At 36.9% G+C, this 12,379-nt stretch overlaps 1 protein-coding gene across 13 annotated transcripts in view; it reads left to right on the top strand.

Moving 5' to 3' along the window:
• Nucleotides 1–12,379, top strand: part of PRELID2 (PRELI domain containing 2) — a 631,123-nt gene that overhangs the window by 339,604 nt on the left and 279,140 nt on the right. The window lies entirely within an intron of this gene.

Below are 12,379 nucleotides of genomic sequence, written 5' to 3'. Positions count from 1 at the left end.
ATTGTTTTATTATCTCATAGCATGTATGATTGTTTGAAGTTATCCTAAAGTTTTTATAATTGGCTATTTATTGTTTGAAGTTACCCTAAAGTTTTTATAATTGGCTATTTCTTTATTATAGGTATGTTTGGATATTTCTATATTGCAGGTACTTTTCTTTTTGGTCTGGAAACTCTATGACAATGAGGAATTTCTCTATCTCATTCACCTTTATACTCTCAGAGCCTAGAATAGTCCCTGGCACTAGCTGCTCTATGTTTCTTGAGGGTAAGAATTCTATCTTAGACAAAGTCCTGAACTTTATGTCCAGCACAGTCAGTGAATATAAAGATGCTCATTAATATTTAGGTTTCTTTAATGAGAAATACATTATACTTATAGAAATAACAGATAATGAACACTAACTGAACTCCTTATTGGCTAAAAGGGCCAGTTTTTTCTTAACTTCTAAGTTAATGTAAAATCAGCTCATATTTCTGTGTATTTGTGTGTTTAGTCTCCACTTGAGTACCATTCTGTGACAAGTGCTTTTAGAATTGAAGAAAGGTGAAAGTGTCATTGCCTTTTAAGATCTTATACCCTGTTTTAAAATGATCCAATGAAATGCTTTCTCCCTTCTAATCTTTATAAATGGTGCCTACCCGCATTCTTAGACACAATCATATTTGTTGAAAGAATGAATAAAAGAATCAATGAATAAAGAATCAATGAACCAATAAGAAATAGAAGAGCTAAAGGAGCAAAACACAGTCAGTTGTCAAAGTCTGTGAGTCAGGATCTGCTTACACGAAGTCTTTGACTCATGAAATAGGCTACGTTGACTTTTTTCACCCAGTAGAAGTCATTGGTTCCTTGTGCCCATAGCATTGTTTCTTACTCCATGGTTGGCTCATGGCTTGTGTGCCTGGAATGCCCCATCCTCATAGTCTCCATATGTTCAAAGTCCAGGTGCTGAGGATAAAATTAAACATCAACACTTCAGTGAAATATTTTATTGCCTCCCTTGTAGTAATTTCCCCTGCCTCTGAATTCTGAGAATGCTCTACTGATTCCTCACCTGTGGCTCTTAACCTTCCCATGTTAAATTACCATTATTTATGTCTGCATTTGATTTCCTCTTTTAGACTCTCAGCTCTTCAAGGGCAGGCTTCATTGCTGATTTATCTGAGTAGCCAACCTTCAGTAATTTATTCAATAAATCTTTGCTGAAGACTTATTACATGTCAGGTACAGGGCTCATTATGGAGAAACAGTTGTGAGTAACTGACACAGACAGGGCAAACACTCACTTGCCCTGTATCTTAGGGTTTAATAATGGAGAATAGTATTAATGGCTTTTATGTGTTGAGCACTTCGGCCAATTTAAGACAATTATCTTAGCATATGGTGATAGGTAAAGACATAGGTTTTTAACTCCGTAGACTATGATTTCATTCCTGGCTCTTGTTAGATGTGTGGTCTTAAGTTGGCAATACAACCTCTTGGAGCTTCTGCCTCGGTTATTACCACAAATCATGCTGTATAGCAAACCAAACCAGTAGCAGATAAAACTAGAATTTATTAGGTTCGTGAGTCTGTGAGTTGATTGTATGGCTCTTCTGGTCTGTCCTAGGCTAGGCTGGTCTCACTGTTGGTGGCTGATATGTCTGTGATGGGCTGATGAGTCAGCCAGGTCAATGGTGCAGTCTCGAATGGCCTCACCCTCTGCGTAGCAAGCGTGGACTTCTACATATGGTGTTTGTGGGGTTGCAACACAGCCAGTGGAAACGTGCTGTTTGTACTCTAGGCTCAGAATTGGCATAGTGTCACTTTTGTCTAATTCTATTGCTTGAAGCAAGTCCCAGCCCAGATTCATGAGCTGGGAAACAGACTCCATATTTGGATGGGCATTGCTGCAAAGTCACATTGTACAGGGTGTGAAAACAAGGGGACAACAACAATTGTGGGCTATTTTTGGATTTCATCTACTACAACTTCAGTCTATTAAATAGAGACGATAGTAATAGTCCTCATTTTATAGGTGAATTGGGAAAACTGTATGACAAGTGTCCTCAACTCCCAGGCCACACAGCAGGAGGTGAGTGGCAGGTGAGCATGAAAAACTTCATCGGTATTTACAGCTGCTCCCTATCCCATGCATTACCACCTGAGCTCCACCTCCTGTTAGATCAGCAGCACATTAGATTCTCATAGGAGCACAAACCCTATTGTGAACTGTGCCTGTGAGATCTAGGTTGGATGCGCCTTGTGAGAATCTAATGCCTGATGATCTGCCACTGTCTCCCATTACCCCCAAATGGGACCATCTACTGCAGGAAAACAAGCTCTGGAATCCTACTAATTCTACATTATGGTAAGTTGTATAATTATTTCATAATATAATTAATCATACTTAGAAATAAACTGCACAATAAATGCAATGCACTTGAACCATACCAAGACCATCGCCTTCCCAACAACCCAGTTCATGGAAAAATTGTCATCCATAAAACCAGTCCATGGTGCCTAAAAGCTTGGGGATTGCTGCCGTGTGAGATAATGTGGAAAAAGTTGGATTGTTATGTGGTACTTATGAATAACTATATATGTTTGAAGTTTGTTATTATATCATGTATCCTCACAACCAACCATATGGGGATGTTATCATCTTTATCTTACAAATGAAGATTGTGAAGCCAGGATTCAAACTACAGTTTAACTTTAAAGCTTGTAGCACAGCCTTCTAGTCTGTTTTGTTTTTGTTCTTTCTGAACACGTGAGCAGACATTTTCCATTCTCCCTTGCTGTTAGGTGTGACTATGTGATAAGATTCTAAACGGTGAACAGGTTACTATGAAGTGCTTCCCTGCTGGCTCATAAAATCCTTCTGTGTGGGATCTTACATGTTCTTTCCCCTTCCACGGCTTGAAGCGCATAGCACAACAGCTACATGAAGCTTAGATGTTATGTAATAAAGATGACAGGGCCAAAGAATGAAAGGAGTCCAGGTCCCTGAATCTCCATGTGGAAGAGAAATCCCTGCAGAACTAGAATTTCGATTTTGGATTTTATTGAGCCAGAAGTTAAGTTTTATTGTGAATAGCCAATGAAGTGTTGGAGTTTGTTACATCAATAACTAAGTAATACAGTTTAGTTGTAATGTAGTCTAACTAATGCTAATTGTAACGAACTCATTAATTACAGTTAGTTTTTACTAGCTATTACAAACTAACCAATACAGAATTTAATTTCTGAAATATGGTGCTATGCAATTTAGAATAGTTAAACCTTTCCTAGACTGTATTTTGTATATATAAGGCATCTGACGTTTGTTGGAATGAGAGGATTCCAGAACCAAGCATAACCTTTCTAGTCACTTAATTCCATTTGTTCTTCCTTTCTGCCTATGATTTCCTTGCTTTCTTATCACCAAGAGAAATTTGTTTCTTTTTGGTCAAAGCAGACTCACCAGGTTGATGGACAGCTAACTTGGACCAAAAGATCAAATTCTCTAGAGTACCATTACTAGAATACATTTTATTTACATTGACAAGATCAAATAATATTTTCAGGCAAAATGAAAAAAATATTGAAGACCTTTTATATAGATTGAAAATATTTGTTTTAGGGTCTCTGTGTTCAACTTTGAGGACAGTTGGGGTTAGGGAGAGTCTAAGAGGATGAAAGTAGGTTTTAAGCACTCTTGTGGGAGGAGAGGAGTTAAGAATTAAAATTAAAAAAACAAAAAAAGAGAAAGATAGAAAAGGAGCTACTGAAAACAAACCAAATAAACCAAAGGCAATCCAGCCTTATTTGAAGCCAATGAGCAAAAATTTACACTACATTCCCATTGGCCCAGAAAGAGGAGTTCATACTAATTGGTACCATTATAGAAGCTGTAGTGTGAAAAGTAGGGCTTTTATTTTATGCTAAATATATGAGACCTCTGCTGTTGATCCCACTCAAAGAATTTGCTGCTTGTCTTACAGGACCAAAGAATTGTAGAGGCTTACTATATAAATTTAAAATCATGGAGTAAGAGGTCTAGTTACATCCCTTAGAAGGAGAACAATTCTCATACAATGGAATCTCAGTGAAATAGAACTTAACTTTTAAAACATTTTCCTTTCTATTTGGCAACTTCGCTTTGAAAGAAGGAATAATATAGTTGACATTTAATGAATACTTACTATATGCCAAGCACTCTGAGTTGAACTAGAAAGAGGCAAATAATAAAATCTAGTTGAAATCAGAAATATTATGAAAGCAAATTTTCTTTTCTTCTTTTTTTTTTTTAAGCACAGCAGATCTCAGGGAGGCTTCAAGTAGAGGAAAAATCACTTAACAAAGTCTAAGGTGGAGTTTTGTTTCTGGCACTTGGTCAAATAGTCCTTTTTATTCATCTGTAAACTGGGAATAATGGTATCCTCCACCGAAGATCAATGAAATAAAATTTGTGAAGGCATTTTTCAAGCCACAAAATGTAGGGTAAATGTAATTTAAATGGAATTTTACACTTACATACACTTATCTAATTATTTTATTTACAGTGGAGACTGGCAGGCAAATAGCACAATGGAGGTTTTGAGAAAACTTAATAAAATTTTTGCATGTGGTTGATATCTAGGAAACACCCTGTACATCATTGATATTCCTTTGTTATCCAATAAAGAAGCAAAACGCACAACCCAATAAATATATTATAACAAAAACCCACTCTAAAACAAAGCAAGGGACAATAATCAAAGACATCTGCAGATGATTGCTATATGACATAATTCACTATTTTTTTTAAATTTCTTCCAGTAAGTCATTAGATGCTTAAAAGAAGTGGCTTATGACAGTTTTCATTTTCATTAAATATTCATATTTACTAATGGAAATTGCTCTGACAAACTGGGTAAATTGAGCAACTTAGAAATTTATGCCTCAGAAACAGAAGTTCTGGAACTCCTAGTGAGCAAGCTAATGCTTGAGTCATTAACAGTCCATTGATTTTATAGTCAAAAAGCTGGAAAGCAAATATAGTGTGTGTTTTAGATGTTGTGATAGTTATTTATCTTGGTACTTAAATCACAAGCCTTTTGATTGTAGATATCCATTAGCTATGAAACATGCTCCTGCGGATTTTTCAGAGGTCCTCTTTCAGTTCTCTGGGGATAACTTGCCTCCCTATTTTGTCATCTAAGAGGAAGAAAATTACAATGAACCATTCTTGCCATGTAGGAGCTAAGAAAAGGGTCATAAGTTCCAGAAAATTGGAAACCAAAAATTTGAAGACGGGACAAAATTTCTGTTTCTGGAAGGCAAAAGACCTGAGTTTCTGGGGAACTATAAGAGAGTGACTTAACCATAATTATTCAACATTAATCCAACAAATACGTACTGAGCATTTACTATGCACCAGGCACAGTGCTCAGGATGCAGTGATCAACAAGAAAACACTGTGCCTGAACTCAGGGGACTTAAGGCAGACAATTAAGTGAACGGTAATAACACAGTGTGAGAAATGTGATGACAGGAAGCTGTGAGAACACATACACAGGGACCATAAGTTCAGGGACTGTCTTCCTGATAGAGTGATTTATGCTGGGCCCCACAGGATGAGCAGGAGGTAGGAGTGTTCCAGGCCAAGGAAACAACATGTACAATTGCCAGAAAATTAAAAAGAGTGTGGCATGTGTTGTCAAGCAAATGAGCTCACTGCCTGGTGCACTCAGAAGCCAATAACTATGGCACCAGCTTTTGAGAAAAGAAAGCTTTCTTTCAGGAAAGAGTCAGGAGCAGGGCCAAATCTGGTCTCTGATTTGGGATCTAGGGCAAGTTAAGGGATCAAAGAGCAAGGGAAAGGATTTAGGAATGTTGGCTTGGCAGGGTCTGATTGAAGGGCTTCAGATTTGAGTGTTTACAGGAAAGTATGTTGAGACAGATTTTAGCCTTGGATCTTCCTGGCCAATGGAGTCACTTCTTAAAGAGTTTTGACGTTCAGGTTCTGGTCATGTCCAGTCCTCTTGGTTCTCAGGGCAGAGGGGAGGAATTGTCAGTTCTGGTATTGTTAGAGGTCAAAGTTTTTTCTATTGCACATGCCCAGGCTATACAGCTTGCAGTTTTTGGCTGTGCTATAGCTAAAAAGTAACCTGACATTTTATTATCAACAGAGTAGGCCCAGTTTGGGCTGGTCCCACAGTTACGCATGTTCCAGCCACTGAAAGACAGTGTGGGTAAAACAGTTGTTGAATAAAACCTAACATGAGCTACAAATATGTGTCATACAAGTAAACATGACATTTGTAATTTTAAACTTTATAGCAGTCACATTAAAAAAGAGGAAGAAGATAAAATTAATTTCAATAATATATTTGATTCAGCCACAAATATCCCAGAAACCATTGTTTCAATGTATAATCAGTATAAAATATTAAGGATACACTTTATATTTTCTTTTGCTTTTTCCTTTTTTTTTTTTGAAACAGTCTTGTCGCCCAGGCTGTAATATAGTGGTGTAATCTCAGCTCACTGCAGCATCTGCGTCCTGGGTTCAAGTGAGTCTCATGCCTCAGAAGAATCCCCCAGTAGCTGGGATTACAGATATGCACCACCACGCCTAGCTAACTTTTTGTATTTTTAGTAGAGACAGGGTTTCACCATGTTGGCCAGGCTGGTCTCGAACTCCTAACCTCATGATCTGCCCACTTTGGCCTCCCAAAGCACTGGGATTACAGGCATGAGCCACCGCACCCTGCCTATATTATTTTTTCATACTAAGTCTTTCCAATTCTGTGTGTTTTTCATGTGAGCACAACTCAGTTTGAACTATCAACATCCAAGCGCCCAAAGCCACATGACTACTGCACTGGACAATATAGGGTGGTGGTGGGAGACAATCTAGGCTCGAGTGATGGAAGATGGTAATGGACATGCAGAAAGGAAACAAATTTTGAAATTTATTTATTTACGACTCAGTTAATTAGACAAGGTAGCTTCAAGGTTCTTCTAGCCCTAAAATTCAGTGAACCACTAGCCTATCTCAATGTAGAAGTGGAAAGAAATATCCCAAACTCATTGTTCTCATCTTAACATCTCAAATTTCTCTTCCTCCCCACTTCCTTCTTTCCCTTCTATTCCTCTTCCCCTCTTCTCCTTCTCTTTCTTTTCTTCCTTCTCCTTCTTATTCTTTTTTTTTTTTCCTTCTGACTAAAATGGTATTTATACATGCCAATGACCCAGGAATGCCACAATGAATACACTTGCTCTCACATGAAATTTTATTTAAAGCTCTTGGTTCATTTGGTAGGGCTTTCATTTGACAGTATTTATAGTAGACTTTTATATAGCAGATTTTACCTTCTGGAAATAACACTTTAAGTTTTCTTTGGGAACTGTGATTAATTCCTGCATTTTAAGTCAATGTTGTTCGGGTGTGGTTAGCCATGCTCCAAGTCCAGGGATAGGTGTGTCTTAGGCCTGGGCATGCATTCTTGGCCATAGCGATTGGTTCATTGATGGGCCTGTTGCATAAGTCATATTAATCAGGGCCAACGAGAGCTCATTTGGGGAATTTTTCCTTAGCTATTGGGATATAATTGTATTCCATTCTTTCTATTGGTAAAATGATTGTTAGGATAGGATAGGATGTGGACTGGAGTGGACGGCAGCCACCTTGTTTCTCTGAGGAGACAGCTTGTTGAGAATGAGCACAAAGAAGTGTGGAACAGTGAAATGGACAAACCAAAGCTTTGAGAAAAAGTCTTTTGTGCACCTGGATCCAGCTGTACTTGAAGTCCAAAGATCCACTCTTGGTCTTTCCAATTTTATAAATCTCCATATTCTCTCTCTCTCTCTTATTTTGATAAAGCCTCTTTGAGCTGGAGTTTCTACCACTTGCCATGAAAAGATTACTGGATAAATCTTCAATAGCACTATTGTCAACTGAAACAGTTTTACAGAATGGGCTCCAGACTTACAGGAAAACATCATTAGATAGAAAATTCTAATGTCTGAAAAATATATTTCTATGAGCTTCTATTATTAACTAATTAAAGTATTTGCTCATTTTATTGAACATTTGTTACAAGTATACTATTTGTCAGGCACTGTGTTTTGCTTTTGGTGTTATATTGTGCAAATTATTTACCTGATTGTTTTTCTCATTTCCCTATGACCTTTTGGTGACAGAATACTACTGCTCAACACCGTATAAAAAGAGGAATTTACAAATAAAAATAGAAGCAAGATCTTTGTGTGTGAAAGGTGTCATTCTTTTTTAAAAAAAAAAAATTGTAAGTTTCATGCTTTTTGAGAAGGAATTTTTTTTTTTTTTTTTTGAGATGGAGTTTTTTTTTTTTTTTTTTTTTGCTAATGTTGCCCAGGCTGGAGTGTAGTGGTGCAATCTTGGATCACTGCAATCTCCACCTCCTGGGTTCAAGTGATTCTCCTACCTCAGTCTCCTGAGTAGCTGGAATTATAGACACACAACACCACGCCTGGCTAATTTTTGTATGTTTAGTAGAGATGGAGTTTTACCCTGTTGTCTAGGCTGGTCTTGAACTCCTGAACTCAGGTGATCCACCTGCCTGGGCTACCCAAATTGCTGGGATTACAGGCGTGAGCCACTGCACCCAGTCAGAAACAATTAATTCTTTCAAATTTATCTTCTTCTACTTTATATATGTCACATATTAATTTTCTGCATAATTTTCTAACTATAATTTTGGAGCACTTTAGAATTGATTGTCTCCCAAAATTGTGACTAGAATAAATGGGCAGTTCAAAAATAAATCCACATCTAGACCTTAACTCAGTGCATCAGAATAAGTTGGGATGATTATTTGGAATGAAAATTCCTGGCCTTCTTTTGTTCAGAGAAACTAAATTGGAGTCTTTTTGGTAAAGTCCTTAATTTATATTTTACCCAGATGCTTTAGAGAATCACATGCACAGTTAAGTTTTAGAATTACTTTGTTGCTTAGGAAAACAATCCGTAAGCATTGCAGGATATAGTGAAGACATGGATTGGCTTTGAGACTTAGATCATTAGCATTTAAATATTATTTATCTATTTTAGTCCACCTGACAGCAAATAATTATTTTTAATGATTATAAACATTTCACATGGAAAAATATTTTCTAAATATTATTCACCTATTAACGTATGAACAGAATTGTATTAGTCATGGGTAAATATTATAGATCATAGTGACTATTTATTAAATTTAATTATAGCATGTGAACTCTCCCAAATGAGGGATTAGCATACCAATATTAACTTAAGCTGGAAAAGCTGGGCTAATATTATTTTTTTTTCAAACAAGCAAGAGATCTTGTTCCTAAGCTCTGTTCTTGTATATTTTATAGAAACTCTTAAAACATCTTGGTCAGTTTTCTTTTTTACATTAGCCTGTGTTGGGAGTTTTGATGTTTATTTTAAATTTTGTACTGCCTTGGAAAAATGGTTGGTACAATGCATTCATTTAGTAATGAATGAGGTGGGCATGAAAATAAGATCTTGCAAAATAAAAATAACCACCTGAAATTGAGATTTGGAGAGGGTCCCAAAAGAGAAAGTCAGATCACCATGGATGTTTAGGATACTTCTTTTTTAGTTTTATAAACTGAAGTTTATAAATGCCCACAATACTTCCTGGGCCCTGGTAACATTCCCAAATAGCTTATACTTGAATAAAATATTTAAACTGAGTAAAGCAACTGGGAAGAGTTTCTATTTCAAGAAATGTTAGGTCACTCGAATGTTGATCTCTGATTTTGGTTAGCTAACTTTTAATTAATTAATTAATTAATTAATTTTTCAACAAGTGTTTGTAAAGTGCTTGCTATATGTCAGCCACTGTACTAAGCGTTTGGGGTGGAATAACATGCACATAACCCCATCCTCATGTATCTTATCATCTGGTGACTCCACTTATCTGTGTGTCTAGTCCTATGAAGAGAAACCCAGAGAATAGTCTTTCATAATTTTCAGAAGAACTTTAGTTTCCACAAATAACAGACCTATTAGCTTGGTAGATAGTTCATTTAATATGCATGGTAATATCCCATTTTATACACTATAGTCCTGCCTATCTCAGTCTAGTGTACTCCGCGAGGAATAGATAAGTTAACCTACAAATTTTCACCGCTAGACTATCTTTTTGCCAAGGATCCTGCCAGATAGTAGAAGATGATTACACTTTTTACTAAAGTACTACTGCAATCTGTAGCATGCACATCCCAACTTATGTCATTGGAAAGAAGTGTAAACATTCACACTGACCCCCCAAACAACTTAGAAACAGGAAATCTGTCTTGAGGGTTCGGCTGTGACTTGAACCCATTTGTTGGGTTCTGTCAGCCAATGTAGCAGTTATGATCAGGACAGAACTCTTTGATGACTTGCAGAGCTGCCAAATGCCTGCCATCATGGCTAACCAAGACCTGATAAATCTCCCCTGATACCCAGATTTCTATGTAGTAAGATTTCCATTGAAAATAAAGACGCAGTTTCAGGGATTAGTGCTTAAGAGAGTTCTCTTTGTCTTTTCTAGTTTTATAAAATAATTATGACAAGAGAGAATTGGTGGTAATATTGAGGCCATGAGAACACTGTAAGGAGCTGAATGTAAGGAATGTTTTAATAAAATGATACAAGATTGATCACATCTACATTCTACGTTGTTCTTTCTGGATCCTCTGATCTTGGGAGATACATTTATTAAGCAGTTTATTGTTGTCACCTATTAGTAATCTCATAGATATTGGAATCACATCGTGCCCATGTGGACATAACACTTTGCATTGAGTACTTTTCTTTGCTGTCAACATTGGGTTGAAGTTGATATTGGTTTTTCCTTTAGTGGAGCAAAAAACACTTTTCCTCACTATTCTTGCATCTATTACAAACTAAGGCAGCTTCCATAGACGTAACTGTAACTTACCTCCTGGTAGTTGCAATAGCATCAACAAAATTAACATAAACATGCTCATAGAATATTTTACACTATGTAAACTGTTGTTATATATATTTTTATATTCGCTCTTTAAAGCCATCACAAGGGGTGATTGTTATTAAACTTATTTTACAGATAAGAAAATTAAGACTCATCTGAAGACTTAAGGCCATGTGGCTTGGAAGATGACCTAAATTAAGAATTCCTATTTTTTTTTTTTTTTTTGTAATTGTATTTTAGGTTTGGGGTACATTTGAAGAACATGCAAGATTGTTGCATAGGTACACCCATGGCGGTGTGATTTGCAGCCTTCCTCCCCTTCACTTATATCTGGCAGTTCTCCTCATGCTATCTCCCTACAGCTCCCTACCCACCACTGTCCCTCCCCTATTTCCCCCCAACAGACCACAGTGTGTAGTGCTGCCCTCCCTCTGTCCATGTGTTCTCACTGTTCAACACCTACCTATGAGTGAGAACATGTGGTGTTTGATTTTCTGCTCTTGTGTTAATTTACTGAGAATGATTGTTTCCAGGTTCATCCATGTCCCAAAAAGGACACGAACTGATCATTTTTGATGGCTGTGTAATATTCCATAGTGTATATGTGCTGCATTTTCCCTGTCCAGTCTATTATCGATGGGCATTTGGGTTGGTTCCAGGTCTTTGCTATTGTAAACTGTGCTGTAATGAATATTCGTATGCATGTGTCCTTATAGTAGAATGATTTATAATCCTTTGGATATATACCCAATAATGGGATTGCTGGGTCAAATGGAATTTCTGTTTCTAGATCCTTGAGGAATTGCCACACTGTCTTCCCCAATGGTTGAACTAATTTACACTCCCACCAACAGTGTAAAAGTGTTCCTGTTTCTCCTCATCCTTTCTAGCATCTGTTGTCTCCAGATTTTTTAATGATCACCATTCTAACTGGCAAGAGATGGTATCTCAATGTAGTTTCGATTTGCATTTCTCTAATGGCCAGTGATGATGAGCATTTTTTCATATGTTTGTTGGACTCCTGTATGTCTTCTTTTGTAAAGTGTCTGTTCATATCCTTTGCCCAGTTTTGAATGGGTTTGTTTGTTTGTTTCTTGTAAATCTGTTTTAGTTCTTTGTAAATTCTGGTTATCAGCCCTTTGACAGATGAGTAAACTGCAAAAATTTTTTACCATTCTGTTGGTTGCTGATTCACTCTAATGTCTGTTTCTTTTGCTGTCTAGAAGCTGTGGAGTTTGATTAGGTCCCATTTGTCTATTTTGGCTTTTGCTGCCAATACTTTTGGTGTTTTGTTCATGAAGTCCTTGCCTATGCCTATGTCCTGAATGGTTTTGCCTAGATTTTATTCTATTTTTATGGTGTTAGGTCTTATGTTTAAGTCTTTAATCCATCTGGAGTTAATTTTAGGGTAAGGTGTCAGGAAGGTGTCCAGTTTCTGCTTTCTGCACATGGCTAGC

The sequence above is a fragment of the Saimiri boliviensis genome, chromosome 1 (genome assembly GCF_048565385.1).
Source record: "Saimiri boliviensis isolate mSaiBol1 chromosome 1, mSaiBol1.pri, whole genome shotgun sequence".
Lineage (NCBI taxonomy): Eukaryota > Metazoa > Chordata > Mammalia > Primates > Cebidae > Saimiri > Saimiri boliviensis.
This window is presented reverse-complemented; position numbering and strand designations above follow the sequence as displayed.